We start from the raw sequence: 20,751 nt of genomic DNA on the forward strand, positions 1-20,751 counted from the left end.
ACTAACCCTGCATTACACTCTGTTACAGCTTCAGGGCTTTCTATGTGTATCGAAAAAGTAGATGGACCATCATATGGAACACTCTCCCTGTTTTCTGCACTACAGCAAAATCACAAATCCTCGTCTTAGGACAAGAAGTTTTTGCTCCTGCTCTGTGCTTTCCCTGGTGCCCATGGGAACAGCCAGAGAGTACACACATTGTAACTTTGAGTAGAGAAAAAATTGCATTTAATTCTGAGGGCTCAGTCCAATTCTGAGAGTTCATAAAATAAACTGACTAGTAGAATATTGTCTAGACTTTTCTCTCAATTTATATCAATTTTAAAACAATCTATTTGATTAGGACTTATTTAATATATTTAATTAAATATCTATTAGGTGAGGGACTGATTTCCTAACATGCAAGGCTACTTACTTTGAATAATTCACAGAAAGATCTTTGTTCCTGAAGACAAACTAAAAATGCACTTCAAATTAAAAGCAAGCAAAGAACAAGGAAAGGGGAAAAATGCTGGGAACTCAGAAGGGAGATAGAAATATTGTAAAAGCAAAAGTGGTAATGAAGCAGAGAAGACTGGAGAGAAGTTGACATTACTGGAGGGCTCTCCCAGTCAACAATCTAATGTACATTTACTAGAGTGGAAGAAGAAAGGCAGATTAGGTTTAAAGATGGAATTTTGCAACAAACCAGGCTTCATGCTTTCTAACCTTTCATGGAATATATTTTTTGATAAAATTCTCTCCTTTTAATGCAAACCCTTTAGACCCCAAATAAATTCTCCTCATGCATCCACACTGTGTTTTCTGGCTTGAATAAGTTTGCTAGTAGATAAACACTGCCGCTGCCTCATGCTTGAAAAGTTTTGAATGTAATTGACTGTCAATGATATGATGATTTATAATGCAATCTGCTGCTACTTCTGCTGCTGCAGATAACTCTAATTTGCCTCTATTGTATTAGATATGATGAACTTGACAATCATTTTCAATTTTCCTATTTGGCTTTCATTCAGGTTGATGTGGCCAGTAACAGTGAATTTTCATTGTTCTCCCCCTAAAGCAATAAAGGAACAGGAGCTTGTTTTTTACAAAGCAGTTGGCTCTTTCCAAAAGACTCATTTATTGTGTAATGAAGCTTCTGCCAAGCAAAATATTTACGAAAGTGGGGACTGAAACTTCTGGTTTAAATATTTGTGTTTTACTGAATTATATACTGGCCAAGTTGTACTATATGAAAAAGACAGGTGACAGGGAGAAAAGAGCCTACAGACATGATGAACGTTGTACCAGCTGACTGAAGTTACACAGTTCCTTAATTCTGATCACACTCAGACCTGGAGGCTTTGGCTTCTCTGGGGAAGACAAGTGAAAGAGATCAAGATGTTCATGGTTTCTGTTTTTGGGGAAAACTATTAAGGAATAAAAAGGAAAAGTGATAGAAAAGACCACAGTGCATATAAAAATATTTTTAAAGAAATGCTTGCCAGACAAGCAAATACCATTTGACAACTCTTTAACTTACAGCTCCACTATCTTGTAATGCAACTACTCAGGAAGGTAAAATGTTTATTACTAGCCATAGAGATAAGCAAATCAGTTTTAAAGTGATACATATTAGACTAAGCAAAACAGCCTTTGTGGCTTTGAATAACGCAGCTTCCAAAGTCTCAGCTATATTTTCTCTCCATATAAAAGAAACATAATTACACCTGCATTTGTTCTAGCTTGCTTTGTTGTACACAGACTAAATGTAAAATGCAAAAATGACGTATTTCCAGTCCACAGAGCAGTTTCTATTTACAGAGTTACATCTGTTTTCTCATCTAGCAATGTTTTCATAATAGTTGCAATGAAGTTGTAATGTCACTCCAGCTGCCACTTGGAAGAATGAGACAGGTCCTACTCTGCCTCATCCATCACCAAAAAGGACTGGCATCTAAGTTTCAGTAAGTAAACTCTATTCTGTGGGTAAGATATGAGAAAGATTTAAGATCTCAAGTTCAGTTTGAACAGCTGGCAGTTAGAAAAAATGATTTTTAGACTTGCAAGCTAAACACATTTAATATGGAAATCATTGAGAAAGAAGAAATAGGGAACTCCATGCTGTCACTTTCACAAAATTACCTTTTTGACTGTAACTGCATTTCAAGAATTACATGATTTACAGTATCATGCTTTCTGTGTATGAGAATTAATCCCAGTATCATTCATCCACAATAAAATACACTATTGTAGAAGTTAATTTCATTTCAATTAATGTGAAGAAGCTTTTTATAAATAAACTTTGCAGAAGCTTAGGTCAAATTTGGGGGGAAATTGACCAGTTTTCCCTTGTTCTTACAGCATAAAATATCACCACAAACAACATAAAGAATGATGATGTAAAATATGTTGACTGCAAAAATACAAAGGTTGAGAGGAATGCCTGTTGCTTTCTGGACACCTGTTACAGTAATTCAGGACTGGAAAGCATTAAGTGATTGCCCTTCCTTTTGCAAAAATATTGAAAGAATGTATACCTAGACCTTAAGCATCCACTTTAAACATTTTACTTCTTTGGAAACAGGAAGCATTTTTAAAAGTCCAATGATATGAAATTGTTTTCTGAAGGCTTAAGAATTATTTTTTGAACAATTTGTTCATAAAGCTTGTAGAAGAAACAAAAGATTTACCCACTCTTCATCAACTTAGAGGGAAAAAGCAAGCAATCCTGTAAAATGTCTTCAACAGAGTGAATTTGTAATGTATAATTAATATGTAATCATCTATCAATGAAGCAAGCTGCATCACTTTGCCTTTCATAGCTGGAGGCACTGAAGAAGAGATTTTGGTTGGAGACAAATGTGAAGCTGATTACTGGTTCTAACAGGGTAACAGCTACAACAGTGAAGGTAATATTATGATGTGGAAAAATGCCTGCAGTTACATACAGATAGGGCACGAGGACACAATTTAACAAGATAAAATCTTTTGAATGTGCCCTACCTTTCAGATAGAATTTTACTTTTACTGTCCAGTAGAATTTCAAAGATGCTCTGCTTCTTCTGCTTTATTTACAAAGAGCAACATTTACGGAGAGAAACTCAGCAGTAACCTGAGGCTGCACACTGTGAGAGAGTACATGGATTGCATTTCTCTACACCACGTAAAGCGTAGGCTCTGAGTATCTATGCACAACATTTTCTCTGTCTTGAAACTCAAAGATCAGCTTAAACCCAAAACTATCAATTTACTTCAACAGCCTTCAGAGACCAAAGAGCAAGAATTGCAACCACATGTAGAGAACCACGGCTCATGTGTGCAGGAATAAGCTTTACTCTTTTTTCACAATGAAATGAAAAGATCTTTCATTCAGTGCAAAAGCAAGCAAAATTTGTTGTTTAGCAACAATCTTGTTTAGTGTAACTGGTTTGTGTCAGTAGACACTGCTCCAAAATTTAAATGCCTTTCAGTCCCTGAAAGCAGAAGCAAAACAAAAGTGAGTATTTGACTGAGAAATGTAAAATTACAATGTAGCAATAACATAGCAAAAGCTACATGTTCCTACAAGCACGATGTCATAGACATATTTGCTATTATCTTTGGAAGTTTTGAGATGATACCTTACTCATATGTTATTGAAGTTGGAGTAAAACCTCCTGAGATACAGGACAGTTATGGTTGACATACTAAATTGTAATTCATCCCCTTCTGTCCACTGTGTTACTTGTAGAGAGAAGAAGGAAAAATAAAGACAAGCTTTTTTTGGTGGCTTGTTTAATCCGCTAAAACCTATTTGAGCTCCACAGTGGCTCCCAGTGGGAGATGTAAGCTGGCAGCAACACAAGTATTCCCCAAAAAAGCTGCAACTGAGACATCTCCTTTAAAACTTACTCTTAAGAACAGATAGCTGAGCTTTTATATATATAAAAAAAAAGAAAATAAAAAAGAAAAGCATTTTTCTACAAGCAGTTGCCAGTATGGAACCTCAGATTAATAACAAAAGATGAGAAATACCCTGTGCCTTTATGTGATAACATTTAAATGGCAACTTATTGAAAAAATTGTTGAAAAATGAACCTCACATACATGAGCTGAGGACATGATCCATCTCTGGAGCTGGCCTCTGGGGTTTCAATCTTGTAACACCCTCAGCTGTACAAGTACGATTTCTACTTTCTGTACTCTGAGCAACAGATTTAAGTTTTTAAGAACTGTGTATGTTCATCAGGAAGTTACATACCCTGTGTTTTATTTTCCCAGTGAGACCATGACAACGAGATTTATGAATATAAATTTTCAGACAGAAAGAGGTATTCACTCTTTAAACCAAAAACCCTTTAAAATCTGGTGTCCCTATTCCCTGCTCTATCGAACAAATAAAACAAAAAACGCACACAAAACTGTGTCTGAACACGTCACAGTGTATACAGCTGCTCTGAACTGCAGTAAGCACTACCTGAATTTTTCAATGCGTACAGAGTTCAAAAAATGAAGTCATTATTAAAGCTTTTATGAACACATAAAAGCAATCTAGTGATGAAGAACTTCCTAGCATTTTACAGTGCAGCTTTGCTACTGAAGCAGCACCATGTAGTTAAAGAATTCAGTTTTTCTACAAAGGTGCTTTCATATGCACTCTGTAATGACATCTTAAATGGATTGTGATTAAAAAAAAAAAAAAAAAGAACAAAAAAAGAAGTCCTCACTATTTTTCCTTGGTTGTTATCCTTTCCTTCTTCCCTTCATTGCTACAGAACACAAAGACCAACATTTCCAGACCTGACACTCAACGGCTCAGCTCCTGGATCCACGTGTGGTATATTTAACCGCAATTTTTATTCAATTCACTGTGGGTGCAGACACTTAGCTTTACACACCAGATCTGAAAGCACTGGTTCTAGTTCAGACAAAATTATATCACTGGGTGGGAAAGCATAATATCAGAACTGGTGAAAGACTGTGTTCTTTTTAGATTGTACTACACAGCAGAAATAGAAGAAATATTCAAAAGGCACTGAAAGAGGTGGTATGGTGTGGTGTTTTTGAGAAACGGAACTGTAAGATTAAGAGAGAAAAAAGGAATTTAGCTGTCATGCAAAGAGCTGGACCCCCTGTGTTAGAGACAGTTTTCATTTACAGGGAGAACTGCAAACAGCAGAGAACACTAGCATGCTTATTGCCAGTGAATAGCATAATTTACCTTAAAACGTATCCCTGAAAATGAAAAGAAAGTTAATATAGCTGAACTAATAACGGAACTAATTTTTCCAATCTCCATTCAGGTGAGAGAGAAAAATAAAGTACAGAGGACTCCAAATCTGTATCTTCAATCTCAGACATTGTGGAGGTTTCTAATCTAATTGAAATATTTGCAGTGATTTTGCTGTTGAACATTTTATTAAGAATAAATAACAATAAATAGATTTCCTGATTTATACCTTTGAAGGGTGTTTTTAGTGTTTCAGTTCACAGACAGTAAGTACTTTCTTAAACACAAGTGGCAGTGGCATTTGCCAAAGCATCTATTTTGCCAAAATGGCATTTAACCAAAACCAAGTTTCTCCTGTTTCTAAGCCTTGTGTTCTCCTGAACTTCAGTTCCATATTGACAGCCCTGTCATGCAAACCACCTGGAGCCAGGGGATCACCTGGCCTCTGGTTTTCTTGATACAGAGACAAATGTCTCGATGGTGATGGAAATTGTGTATCTGCACGCATTTAGTAATTCCTTAGGGGCCTGATTTACCAAATTATCATACAGATTAGGATGCAGTCAGGGTGTGCATCCACATTTCTTTTCTCTAGGGAGAAAGGGATTAGAGACAGGGAAAACCTGGAATATGAAGGTCTTGTATTAGGTGGACCATCAGAATAAGAGCAGGTGATATATGCGCCCAGCCCTAGGGCTTTGTGTAGCTAAAGCCTCAGGTTCATTTCCAGGACCTGATCTTGATTGTCTGAGCCCAGTTTTCTAATAGAGTGCAAGAATGTCAATTTAAAACAAAACTGATTTAGGACAAAACAAAATGTTTTCTTAAGTGTCCAGTATAAAGCGCTGTTTTCAGCACTGCTTGCTTTTGCTTCATTTGTCCATCTATGTGACACACTCTTCTGCTTTTCTTGTTTAGCAAATTGAATTTCAAAACAGTAACCTAAAAGAAAATGCTCTGGATCAAAACCTTCAAACTTTTCAATGGTTCTGAACTTCATAAATTACATGAGAAAGAAAAAAAAAAATCTCTTTTGCAATCACAGGCTTTAGGGTTGAATGCTGTTCTGGTAAACAGAACGTGCAGGTGGGATAATGCTTTTTAATACCAGTAAACACAGTACTGGTTAAACAGAGATAACAGCACTGTCAAAAAGAATCTCAGAAGTTAATGCATGATAACAATGGGCTTGTAGTGTTATGAAGGGAATAACAGCAAAGTAAACAGAGGGAATGGTTCAGGTGCCTAACCACGAGTTTGGGTCGAATCTGGACAGGGAAGGACTGCCAAGGTGCAGTTTTCACCCTCCACCTAAATGCTGCCTGCCACTGAAAAAGCTAATCCTAGTCCTCTTCATTCTCCAGCACTCCTGCAGCTAGGAGATAGTTGGTTCTTGCTGATTAGTGGAAAATATAATTTTTTCTTTTCCTTTTAAGGGATACAAGATAAGCAACAGTAAGTACAAGGACCTCCTTGGAGCCTTGTTAGCAGCAGCCTGTAATTACGTAAGATTAGGTATAATGTGACACTATGCCCAAGGCCCTCTGAAGTCTTAGCACTGCCCATTACATTTTGCTAGACAGAGAAGAGAAGAAGTGAAAGCTCAGCTCTTTACAAGAACTGCTAAACAACGTATCTAGAGGATGGAATTGGAGATTATGGGAGCCATTTGATAAACAAGACAGTCAACGCACCACAAACCCCCTGTCAATCCACAGGTCAAACCTATTATTAGCAATATCCTAAAGAAAATTGACACTTTAGCAGCCTAAAATTTGTTTAATCCACAGATTTCCCAGTGTGAGGGTTTATATATTCCCAGGAATGCTTCTGTGAATAAACGTGAATTAACTTCCAGTATATTTCATCTACCAACCAGTCACTGCTCTCTGTGCTGCTATAAAAGTGAGGTTTCCAAACCATGACCATGAATTCTTCCTTCCCACTGTTTGGTCTGAGGTTGCCTCTAACATTCTGACTTTGAAGACTCATAGATCGCTGTAATATCTCTGTTTACTGTCTCAGGCAACTACTGCTTGTACTTGACCACAGATTGCTTTAGTCAGAAGCTAGTCACAAGTGCAAACACACCTGACTTGGCTCTCCTGCTTAAAGCTTTACTCTGATCACAGACGATGCCTGAGGATTTGTCCACCACACTGATAGTAACAGAGAAAGACAAGTGAATAAAGCAACTTTTCTCTCTCTGACGCCTCCAGAAACTTTCTGGGTATTAACCAGCAGCTGTCATAGCTACAGAGATTAGGACAGGTGAGGACTGGCATTTGTACTCACTGTAATAACTTCTATATTTATTCTTTGAATGAAATGGTAAACCATGCTCTGGACCCCTTTCTTCCAAACACTTACAAAAAATGGCTGTAGGAAAAAATTTAATATAATTTCTCATTCTCACTGAAGAATTTTTCTTTTAAATTTATTTTACTCCAATAGACTGACAGATCTTTTAAGCATTTTGCATCTAGTAGTCTGTTCAGTTGACAATAGTGAAAGGTTGAGGATGGGGGTGTGGGGGGAGAAGGTGAGAATGACAGTAGATAAGGTGAAGAGAAAGGAAAAATAAATACTCTTACATAATACCTAAAAGAAATTCCTCCCCCACGTCAGAGTGAAATTTAGTCTGCACATCAGTTTCTACAGAGAGACTATAAATCCAAGTTACATAGCCACATACCAAGTGCACCAAGGGAAGACACTTCTCTTTTTTCCTTGATAAGGTGTCCCCTTCTGCCACTACAAGATGAGTAAATTACTCCACCTGTCTAGCTGATCCCCAGTATTCAGCCTGACACTGACAATGGCAGTGCACCTGTTAGTGTGATGGACAAGTGATTGGCAGCATGGCATTTGCTGCTTTCTGTAATAAGCTGGTTATTATACAATGATGTTGACAATCTAGAGACTGCAAATATTAAGCTGTAACTAGGCACAGGTTTGAAAAAGAAAAAAATAAACCAGGTTATAGGTGAAATGTGACCTTGAATAAATTTTATGCCAAAGGCTTCTTTCATTTTGAAAAGAAAAATATAAAATTTTAAGTACGACACTTTTTCTTAGGAGCAAATTATTCTGCTTATGTATAGCCACCAAATGTCAGTTCTCAGTTTTCCCATAAACTAAGCACAAGATTGCAAGTCACTGCCTTGATGGGCTTCTCAGGCATATTGTACCTAAAAATGCAAAAGTGTAAGCAACCACAGTTACAGTCTTTGTAAGAATACATCTTCTGTAGTCATAGCAAACTTAGTTTAAACCCAGCATCTTGTTTCCAGCTGTTACCAGTATCACGCAGAATAAACCCACTGTACCAACTAGGCACCTTCAAGGTCAGCTCATCCCTGTCATATTTTCATCCTAATTTTTAATAGTGATGAATTACTTTAAACGTTTGCATGGGGAAATTTATCCCAAATATTATTCTCGCTAGCATTAGTTACCATAATGATTGATATCCTTGATCTTCACTTAAAGGTTTACAGTGTTGAGGAAAACTTCTCAGTCAGACCACTCACGAAGAGTCCACACTGCAGGCACTAGTGGCTTTACTGGGACCGAAGCCCCTTCGCAGCAGGTGGCTCCAGGATGCTTCTTAACTCCCTACACACCCCACTCACACAGTCAGACCAGGTTTCCTCACCAGTTTGGCCCCAAGTTTCCCACGGCAGCGTCTCAGATGCCTCGTTCCATAAAGCCATTTACTCATGGCGGAGTAACACAGGAAGAGCCAGAGCTGGTGCCTCCTGGGAGGGACCCCAAACAAAGGAACCCCCTGGGTTTTTTTCACAGTCCAAGCAGGTCAAACTCTCACAGATCCTACCTAGTCCTTGCTTCCTGCCTAGTCACTGAGTGTCCAGTCACCTGGCTGTGCCACATGTCCCCGTGCCCTTTGTTATGCAAAAGATAGGCAATTCACGGCCTCTTGCCTCAGGCTCCCACCCAGAGCTTGATCAATCTCCAGCTCCCGCTGCAGCTGCACCCCGAGGTACCTGCATTCAATGTGTTCCCCCACAACAAGCTTTCTAGGAATTTATGTTTTGTTTGGTTCTATTTTTTTTTTTTAATCGTGACAAGCTGTAATACATGACAACGCCAAATTGTTGCTATTTTCCATGAGACCATTTTGCCTCGGAGCGTGTTACTGTGATGAAACATAGGCAACACATGCAAATTATGAAATCTGAAGATTATGATGTGACACCCTAAAAACTAGCATTCTAATTATATTGTTTACATAAATACTGCTTGACTTTCCCTTTCTCTTAACCATGATATAATAGATGTATAAATGACACAGGTCCTGTTCAGCAAATGACATAGCATATGAATTGTACACGGTGTTCTAATTAAATTGCTAATCTTGGTCCCAGTGGCTACGTTTGTCCTAGTAATCTGAACAGCAGCGGGTCAGAACCTTGACCTCTGGCACATGTATCAGCATGGTCAAATTGTTCATTTGCCTTAAACTGTCCACTGTTTGGACTGTGAGAACTTCCTACAATCCCTTAACATTGTTCAAGCTGTCAGTGTGGCCTGAGACTACTCTCCAGGCAGGCGGCCTTTTCTGAGAATGGAGAGCAGGCAGCCAGTGAAGGTGGCTAATAAATGTATGGCTGTCATCAGTGCTGGGACATTTGAAATGTAATTTTCCAAATCGTTTTGATAACCTCTAAATAAAACCAATATGTTAAAGAGAAATGGGAAACACAGGGAACCATGCACTTTAAATCAACATTTAAGCAGTAAGCCTTAACTATCCTCATAATGCCTAAGATCATTTTTATAACACAGAAAAAAAGAATACTGCAACCTTACTAAAAAACTTCAACATCTAATTTTAAGTATACAGCTTGAGGTTTTGCGGCAAACAGAAGGCTAATTGCTGATTCATGATGTTACACTTAGAAAAAATTGACAAGATTCTAGTCGTAAGAAAGGGAAAAACAGTAAACCTTAGAAATTATCATACTGTGTGTTCACATGACACCATTAACAATTTATGTATTTTTTAATAACTGATAAAATAATAATGTGTCAATAAATTTCATCCATAGTAATTGATTATCTACATATCTTATAATTCAGCCTTTAGGTTTATAGCCATGGATTTTAACTGCTAATTGCAAGTCCTACAGATCCACATAAAGCCATACATGACACATGGTATTCACAACTGTAACATGCTCAGAAAAATACAGCTGAATGGCTTCTAAACGTTTTCAAACATTAGGAGGTATTTCAAATAATTATTTCTTATATATAGCAGTTACTAATAAATACAGGCACACACAGAGACATGTATATAAACACACATATACAGAAATAATTTCCTGTTCTAAGTTTAGTGGGATAAAAGTCACTGAATTAAAAGAATGCTGAAACAAGCAGCTACACACTCTAAATGACTGCTGCAATGCAAAATCCAGCCTCACAAAGCTTGCACAGTGACTTGAAATATATCATTTTTTTCCAATCCAAATGCTATTTTTCAATTCAGTGGGCCTCAAGCTTTTCAACAAACTGGATCAATTTGAAGCTACTCATTCAAAAGGGTTTCTTAAATGCCAGTCCTAGAATTCAACATGACAGAAGAGACAAAGAGTCATCTTCATTTCCAGTCACAATCAGCTGTGTGCACAGGCCCACATCAGCATGGGGACCCTGGACTGTGCTGCTGGTACAAGCTGCTCAGGAAAGAGCAAACAGCCTTCCATTTTTTTTTTCCATATTGCAAATAGGGCAGGAAAAATGAATAGTTCTTAAAATGCAAAGTGGTATTTTTTAATATCACTTCTGTTGGACAGCTGAGAACTATTACACCAAGAAATGAACGGAAGAAGTGATTGCTTTTTAGCTAAGCAAATGGATAGTGAGCCTTTCCCATGTATGGGAACACTACCCAGTTTCACTGACTTCACTTTGCAAGTGCTAAATTCAGTCCTCAACACAAGGTACTTCAGCCTGCATAAGCCTCAGCCACTCTCAACTGCAATTACACAGCACAAGCACGTGCCCAAAGTCTTACACCAAAGGTCTGGTAACAGTTTGGGAAAGAATGCAGTCTCTGACAGCTGTGAAAACTTCTGCCATGGCACCATGTTTGGGAATGGGGAAGTGGTAAACGAAAGTTCAAAAGACTCTGGAGCAGCTGTTCTATCTCCAATGCACACCTTTACTCACATAACCTAACTCTTTGATCTCTTGTAGAAATTTGGCTGCCTTATGCTGTTTGCAAGCAGAAGGCACATCAGTGCAGATACATTTGTATGCAGCTGATTCGTTTCTACACAAATGCTTCAAAAATACGAGAAGTAGCTGTGTTGGTGAATAGTACAGAAAGAATAAACTAAGTTTGGGAAGCACTGCTTCTGTTTTAATAAAGATCACAAAATTAGGAAAGTACACTGTGATTTTTATAAGAATAGTAAGAATAACACAAAAATGGGAGAGATTCTCAGACATTTGGAGGACTGAGAAAGTGCTTTCTGTAGTGATTTGGATACATACATGTGGAAAGTGCAGGACCAAACACAGAGAGTGGGACAAAGAAAGAAAAGGTCTATTCAAAGACTTTTCCTACCTTTAAAAACTGTGAATTTAAAGATTTGACATTGGGAACACAATGAGCATACTTATCTTTGATGGATGTAGCTTTGCTCTCTAGCTTTTTACTTTTTTTTTTTTGTCATCATCTCCTCATTTGCTGTAACATAAGCTAGCAGCAGAACTGGTATGTCAGCTGGATACAGTGCCCCACCTTCAACTTAGTTCCTCTGAAGCCCAGCAGAATGCTGTCTCTCATGGGATGGCACCCCATCTGTCCAGGTTTTTGAAGTGATGCTCTATCTCAGGCAAGCAGATAGCATCCTGGCATATCTCTCAGGGAAGGTTCTCCACTCTGCTGTAGTGCCACTGCAACTCAGCTATGGAAGGTTAATAGTATGAAAAAATTATGAAATATTTTTGTTTCTGGAGAAAGTAAAGATACATTGAGCTGGCCCCAAAATACGTTCTCATTTAGCTGCAGGTTTATGAACTGTGTCACAAAATAAATTAAGTTTCCTGAAAACACCACATCTGTCTTGCCCTTTTGAAGCTCCATTCCATCCAAACAAATGAGGGCATTCTGATGAGTGTCCTTTCCATAATACAAAAAAAGGCCATATGTTTTGTTCACAGCCAGTCCCGCTGTGTTGTTTTGCCTGTTTTTTATTTTCCCTTTTACAATGATTTTGATTGATAGTTCTATCAAATCTGTGGTAGTAACCAACTGGCAAACAATGCTCCAGTGGAAAAATATGACAAAAGTTTAATACAGATGAAGACAGAGTTCTACAGAAGTTTTTCTAAAAAATGCACAAAGCCACCATGGTGTAAGTGAATCTTTTAAATCTACTTAACTTTCTAACAGGATTATAGGGTAAGACGATACCCTGAAAATGGTAGGTATGGCACTCAGGTATTATTTCCACTTGCATATATTCAGTTCAACAGAGCAACACACTGGAATTATTATCCTTTACTGTCCCTACATAAGTATTCAACAAATATAAAATTTAGGTATGTCTAGTAGGCAATCTGAATGTGTCTCATAATATTCTAGATTTTACAAAATGTTTAAAAGTAAAATATTTAAAAATCCTATATTCCAGTAACTCCTTGGGAGTTTTATTTTGGAAGGGCCATTGTGAACTGTCACAATGTAAAGAAGACGGAATCACCCACTATTACCATCTTGTCTTCTCTTCATATTGAATATGTGTTGATTCTTTGTGAAAGCTACCCACTTTTGCAATATATTTTTTGAAAGAAAAAAAAAAACAAACACTTTTTTTTCCGGAGGAGAAAAGACATAGTAGTTTTACTTTCTTATAGGCATCTTTTTGTCGTATTTTTTTGCCTCACAGCCTGTATAAGAAACCCCATATTATATTAGTAACAAAACTAGATTACATTAGTAATTTTATAGACTAAGCATCTCCCAAGATTTCAGTCAAGAAATCTATTAAATCTACTGAATAATGAATCTTTTGACAAGACATGGTATACTCCTAGCAACAGTTCTACTCTTTTTGTCGTAATAGGTCTCTTAGCACCATCACACAATTGCAAAATCATTAGGACACAGTCCCTGTCTTTTAAAGGGTAAGAAAAGTCAGAAAAAAACCCTTCCCCAGTAGAAGACTATATGTTATTGACTCAATTCTAAATAAAGTCATGTTGTACCAAAAACACACTCTGTATTTGGGAAAGGTCCTTCTATTGGCCGATGTTGTAATTTACAGCAAAGAATCAAAGTGAGCATATACTATGTCCATTTACACTTTTCTTTACCCTGAATCAGAAGATTTTTTTCCCCCCTCGCTGAATATCTGAAAGCCAGTGCTAATTAACTGTTAGCTGTGATAGCTGCTAGACTGCAAGAAATCTCTTGTCAGGTTAAGGGCTCTAGATATATTTGAAATCTGAGTACAGAAGCTTTAAAAATTAACCCTAGAAGAAGCAGTAAAATCAGAGTATAGCAATTAAAAAGTCTGCTGAACAAAGTATTTTACTGACTCCACTGGAGTTTGAATCTGGACCCTGAAGACTGGTGTGGAAAAACATGACCAATGGAAGTGGCATTACATAAATCCCTAAAGACTGTATTACTCAAAACCTTTCTCTATACAGGGGTCATTCAAAGCCTTTCTGTGATGCACCACACTAAGAACAATCTTTAAGAATATTGTTCATGTTTGTAAGAGAAAAATCTGAGGAAATATACCACCTTACTGATCTTCAAGCAAACATTTAACAACTTCTGCAAACATTATGATCCTGAATATAGTACTATTAAGCCAAATCTACTGTGATACCGTGTTGATATCAGTTTGTTTTATCTAAATTCCTGTGATGGCTCATTTACAGTGTCCCATTCAAAAAATTCCGTAAGTGGAAAACTACAATAGTACAAGGGTTTGTTTTTTCTTCCTAATTATGAGTAAATATTAGGGATAAAATTAAAACAAAATAAAATTTTAAATGAAAAAACAAACAAACAAACAAACCCCCTAAAAATAAGTAAGTATAAGGGAGAAAAAGAAAGAAGCAAGCTTTCTATGCATTTCTTAGTGAAATCTGTTGTCCTGGTCTGTCCCTTCAACTGCATGTCTTCTCACTGGAAGAGAAGGTGAAGTGATGGATTTTGCATTCAGAAGCACAGGAACACTGTGTTCTTTTACTTTTCTTATAAATGCCTACAATGAGGCAGAGAAAGAATGACAAGGAAAGGCTTATCATTAATTGCGGGCATTGTGCCAGTTGACTCCCTCCATACAATGCCTTCCCAGACTCTGAGGAAAATTAAATATGTAAAAGAGAAGATCAGAAAGCCTAGAGAATCTTTATGCAAGTATTAAAATGAGAGGCGAATCAGACAAGTGTGCATGTATGTTTTTAAGGAATTCTACCCCACACAAAGAATATGAAATTAATTAATTGTGTAAGAAATACTGTGTGCATACATTAAGCTTTTCTTCCACTGACAAAACAAATACAGACAGAAACATTTTTACATTGCGAATTTACTTCCTAGGTCAGGCTGAATATTTTTATATATATACATATATGTATAAATAAAAGATCCTCAATGTAGCAAATTAATAAATATTTCTGAGTGATGATCAGGTATTCAAACTAGAAACAACCGGATTTTTTGCCTTTTGTGCATATCAAAATATCTAAGTTTTAATAAAAATTTAACATTTAACATTAAAAGACTATTCCCACGTATTCCACATTCTTAACAGGCTAGTAAAACCAGAACTGTCACTCCTATTTAAAAAATAACCAGAACATCACAGTCATAGTGGATCGATCTGCTTTAAATATTTTGAGATAACATTATTTAGGTGAACAACAGTTTTTATCCAGTAAGTTCTCCTTTCACACTTTAAATGAACAGTTCAGTATGACAGAGGAAACCCAACAATCAGAACAAGCCATTCATATGTGACAATATAAATGACTCCTTCCATGTGTTGATGAAAAACACATTTCTATTTATTTGAGGTATCACACATGGTAGTAGAGAATCCTTTAGACTGAGTCCATTCATCAAAGCCAGCCAGCTATGCTAGCAGATGAGTTACTGGAACACTACGCAGTTCATTTTTCAGGAGCAAAATTGACTATATTCACAGGTTAAAATGTAAGTAGTAGAAACTGAATTGTGACATGAATAGTATCATTGCAGTATAATAGAAAAAAAAAGAATAAATGAATAATCATGTAGCCTTTCTCCTAAATAGGCTTCTATTGAAAGTTCCTAATAAAACTTCAGAGTAGAACAAAACTTATCTCACATCTGTGCACATTCACTAGCTTCCCAGCTGAATCCAATACATGATCAGAGAAAGTCAGAATTCATGATTTTAGAAAGAAAAAATCTCGTGGTTTTTTTTACAGGAAAACAACTCTCAATTAACACCAACTCTAATTTAATCCTTGATTTAAAACATTCACAATCCCTTAAAATAAAAATGTGATTTAAAAGGGAAAAAAAACCCCAACAACAAAATACCAAGACCCAACAGCTGTATGCACTTTTAATCTTCAGAAAAGCATGTGTTCTGAGAGTCATGTTTGTTTTTAAAACATCTGTAGGTATTTTATAGAAAATTACATTCTGCAAAAAACCAACATATTGCAATTACCCATCACACACATTGTTATTCTCATTTTATGCCTACCATACCAGCGCTTCATCTAATACTGATATAATGAGCATATGAACCACCTACAAGTTATTACTGCAATTAGAATACATTTTTTACTTGAAAACACTTTTATTTGTAAGAAGAAATAGGATTATGTTATCTAAATCCTTATTTTGTACCAATCATACTCTTTTTTTTTTAACTGCAACTGGGAAGAGAAAGTAGAAAGCTGCATAATTCCCATTTGAACAGAAGGTGTGGCTGATGTGTATTTACAAGAAAGTACCTTTTGAAGAGATCACTTTTTTCCCTTTCTATCCTAGTTTCAGCATAGTAGTCCTTAATGCTATTGGCATACACACCTGTCAATTGATCAATGTCTATTGAGTTATGTAGCCAAGTGTGGGAAAACCATGTGATAATCAAATCTCTCTATCTAAAGGCATATTTGAAACTTTCTACTATCTTCTGAACTCTCATGTTCTTCGGCATTCAGCTTAATTACACAGATGTTTTCACAGATGAACACTGACTCCACCAGCTAGTCTTGCGTGGAGGAGCAGGCTGCTGACAGGTGGCTGTACCACGCTCCCCATTCTCACAGAGAGTAAAGCACAATGCACTTCACAGGCTCAGAAGCCGGTGACACAAATCCCTCATTTGCACTCTGATGTGACTTTTTGCTCTCTGCAGTAGCACTGCTGGCAAACAAGACAGGAGCTCCCTCCCCACACTCCACAACACATCAGTAATGCTCTGTAATTCATGCACTGCTTCCAACAGAGGAGCAGCCGGCTTCCACTGACTCACCTTGCAAGTGGATGCTCATGTGCCAGTGGGAAATGAAAATTGATTCCTGCAGATACACTGCACCAGGTGGCTCAAGTATTTTTTCCTGGATATGATGGAGGTGGAGAGGGAAATGGGAATCAGGGTCTGCAACAGAGAAGGATCTGCACTGGAGAGATAGGAACAGCATCACTTAAGGCATAATGTCTGGTTTTGCTGTTACAGTTCCCAACTACAATCACAGAACTCAATCAGATCCAAGGGTAAACACAAGTTGTTTCTTTATGTGTTAAGTAGGGCACACAGATCTTTTATAGTAATGAGTAGTCTATTATTTCTGTGTCTCCCTCAGAAAGTCTGTCCCTGAACTATGCTTCAGAGCAACTCTGAATTGCTATTGATACAACAGACCCATAAATCAAATCACAGAAAGATCAAAGCACAGATTGGAAAATCATTTTTGGCATTTAAAAATCCAAAAACCTAATGTTCACACATGTGCATCTACAGGCCTGAGACAAGGACCCACATTTCTTAGGCCTTCTCAGGTCCAAAATAAAGTATTTCCAAATTAGACATATTTTAAATTGGAGGCACTGCAAAAGCATACAATGCCAAAGCCCATTCCATCTCTATATATATTGTTATTTATTTTAACACTCCTAGAAAGAAAAGAACTGGCCTCCTAATCCAAATATGTCTCACAAAAGTTCAAAAGTTTCTGTCAAGATGAGTTAGTCTTAGAATTTTATCTCTCTGCTGGTTATTAAACCTGACTATCAAAATGTTAGGATGTTTTTTCCTGGAGCAGAAGTTAAAGACAACACACTCAAGTGACAATGTCAAGTTGTGTGAGATGAAGAGAATAAATGTACACACAGTACAGATTCCCAGTGAGAGCAGACATTCAGAAGTGATTCAATGAGAGATTTAAAACAAGTCCCTCACATTATGGACAAAAAAATAAGATTCCCATCCTCACTTGAGTAAGGAAGAGTAAACACCTGGATGGTATATGACAGTTATTCAGACTCAATCCTGTCTCTTTGTCATCTAATCAGAATGATAAAATATGCAACTCCTCAAGCAGTAAATATGTGATTCAATGACTACAACAACAAGTTATGAAATCACATAAGAAAATTAATGCAAGAAAGGTTAATTCCTCTTTTTCAGTTTTTTTTTAATACGTTCCACTATCCTTTAGCAGGTACAGAGCAACAATGTTGGTCAAAATACAAAAGTTGAATGTGAATTCATGTGATTAAGAAGATTAATTTCTCCTCCTTACCCAAAATATGAACAGCATATTTCAAGCCTCACTAACAGTGATTAAAAAATAATAATTCCAACAGTATAGATTCACTGCCCAGAGTCACTACATCTGTTGTGTGAGTGCCTTAAGCTTTGCTATGCAGTTGCGTAGCCAGATTGAGCATGCCCAGCAATATGTTCAGCAAGTGATGTATTTCAGCTGTTTCTTGTCCCTATATATATACACATGTGTTTTGACAATGCTCTAATATGAAGGACATTGCTGTCAGGAGCAATCTTTTTGCAGCTTTAATGCATAGTCTTTCAGAAAACCATGCAGAAGGGCTAGGAAAGTTACTGTCTTTAGGAAACATTCTCTTATCAAATCTTTACCTGTGTTTACCATGTCAGCAGTAAATCCTTTCTTGCCAATAATTCCCATTCACTACTTAATGTGCAAAGGGATTGTATGGGTCTATAGACACAGTCATTTGCTTTATTAGAAACCATTACTGACAGCCCTTTAGGAACATTAATACCTGGTGGTTATTTTCTGCTTTTTAATACTAAAATGAAGACCTCAGTTTTTATACATGCAATTATACTGTTGCTACTGTACAAATAGATTTGTGTTATTCAGACCTTACACTGTTTTCACAGTAGGTCTGGTTACATGAATTCTAATTATCTTCAGCAGAAAAAAAAGTGGAAAATTCTTGGGGGTCATGAATTTCTAATGTATAACAGTTTATTCTTTGTAAATAACAGAAGATAGCGTTTCCCCTTCCAGAAAGAAAATAATTATTTTCATAGAATTTACTGCAATAAATATTTGTGTGAAAGATCTTAGTAGTTAACACCACATGAGTCTCAGTCTGAAAAAATAAGCAGATGAATTCCTCAGAAAGCAGCTAACAGCTAAAGAGGGAAAAAGATATTTTAGATAAAGATTCATAAGAACATACAGTTCATCTCCAAAAGCTGTTGGAGCTAAGACTCTACCCCAGCAATAGCTCAGTCACGTTTAACTTTTTGCTCTGCGAGGAATTGAGGTGACTATTTGCAACTTGTGAACCAAAGCATGCAGTTTTACTAAATAACAGGTTAACAATCCTGATTTTTTAGAATTGTTTTTTATAGAGAGTAATCCTATTTTATTATCTGAAAAAAATGATCAAGAGATATTTTGTACAGCTCCATCTATGTGAATTTGATTACAATGCTATGGTTTAAGTGTAGCTGTTCCAAAAAGAATCTTCCTTTGTATTGAAGCCTCTCAATCTATTAACCATAAATTTCTGGAAATGAATTGTTCTGACATCCTGCCCTAAGATGGGTAGTGAGTAATAGACGAAGTAACACTGCAATATAAAAACTTTCCTCACTTTTCTTTCACTGAATTTATGGCTTTTTTACCCACTGTCACTTGGATTCCTTCTTTGCAGTGTTTTCATACTAGTCTTTCTCCTGTGAAATCATTTACATGAATATTCACTATCACCTCTTACTGTCACTGGATTGTTACATCAAGAACATGACTCCAGACAAGGAAGAAAGCTGTGAGGGTTGTGGATTTTCTTTGGTTGGTTGGTTGGATTTTTTTGTTTTTGTTTTGGGGGTTTTGTTGTTGTTCTTGGGTATTATTATTATTTTAAATTTTGGTTTGTTTGATTTTAAGTCACAGTAAATGAAATACCAACTATCACTTTAAGAGGAACTTGGGCAGTGCAAGATGCATTTTGGAAACAAAAATACAGTAGATTACTAACATTCTAACTGCACATTACTAGCCCTTCCTAAAGAAGACTAAAGCAAGATTTCTAGCTTTCATATGTCAGAACCACACTACATTTGCTATTTAATATTCAGTATTTCCTCAGCTTCTGACTTCCACAGACAATTAAAACATTCCTATCTTCAAAAATGCATTTTGAAATGTACTTTAAGTAGTTAATCAAGCAAGTTACAAAGTGAGAAAAGTTTTAAAAGCCATTGTGCTTAAAGAAGAGATAAATTTGCCAAGAAGAAATTCAAGTATACATTGAAAGTGTAAGCACCTCATTATACTAGTGCATTTATGGCATTTAGATAGCAAGTTGTAACTCCTATTTTCTACCTCACTGGAGTTTCTGCTACCAGTAACAGAAGAAAACTATTCAAGCCTTCATGACTTTTGTCTTTGAGATACTGCATCTGTGTCCCAGTATGAATATGAGCAAGCTAATGAATGCACATTCCCAAGTTTTTACACATAGAGAGCTGCTTACAGCAAAGCTGTAAAAGAGAGAGAATATCATGATTAAGACATTTGTAATACATTCCATCAGTTCTATTTCTTGTGGCTTCTCTACGTTCTGTCTCACATAAAGTTTCGCTCTTCTACTTTCTCCATCTTTTTCAAAAACTTCCTGAAACACCAAGGGAGGAACTGAGACAAGCATCATCAGGGAGAAAATAATTTTCAGTACACTCCAGCAAGTCCCCAAACCACACACTAGGCACTTATGCGTACACAAGTGTGGAATAGCACAATGGGTGGATTTTGTAAGAAGTGGTGGATTCCAGTAAAACCGACTAAACAGACACATCAATTTTCTTCACATTGAATTCCAAAGTGGAACATCCATCTCTAAAAACTTAAAAAAACTTTAAAAAATCTTCTGAATACTATTCTATTTAGATAAAAATATTGTATTTAAAAGTGACTACATTATAATGACAAAGCAATGAATTATTGTATCAGTTTAATCTAAAATAAATGCCATTTAGCTTATTTGGTGGGGGGATGAGAGCCTGCAT

At 36.6% G+C, this 20,751-nt stretch overlaps 1 protein-coding gene across 7 annotated transcripts in view; it reads right to left on the reverse strand.

The window, feature by feature from the left end:
• Positions 1–20,751, reverse strand: part of PCDH9 (protocadherin 9) — a 680,650-nt gene that overhangs the window by 435,486 nt on the left and 224,413 nt on the right. The window lies entirely within an intron of this gene.

Source organism: Corvus cornix, chromosome 1 (genome assembly GCF_000738735.6).
Source record: "Corvus cornix cornix isolate S_Up_H32 chromosome 1, ASM73873v5, whole genome shotgun sequence".
Classification (NCBI taxonomy): Eukaryota; Metazoa; Chordata; class Aves; order Passeriformes; family Corvidae; genus Corvus; species Corvus cornix.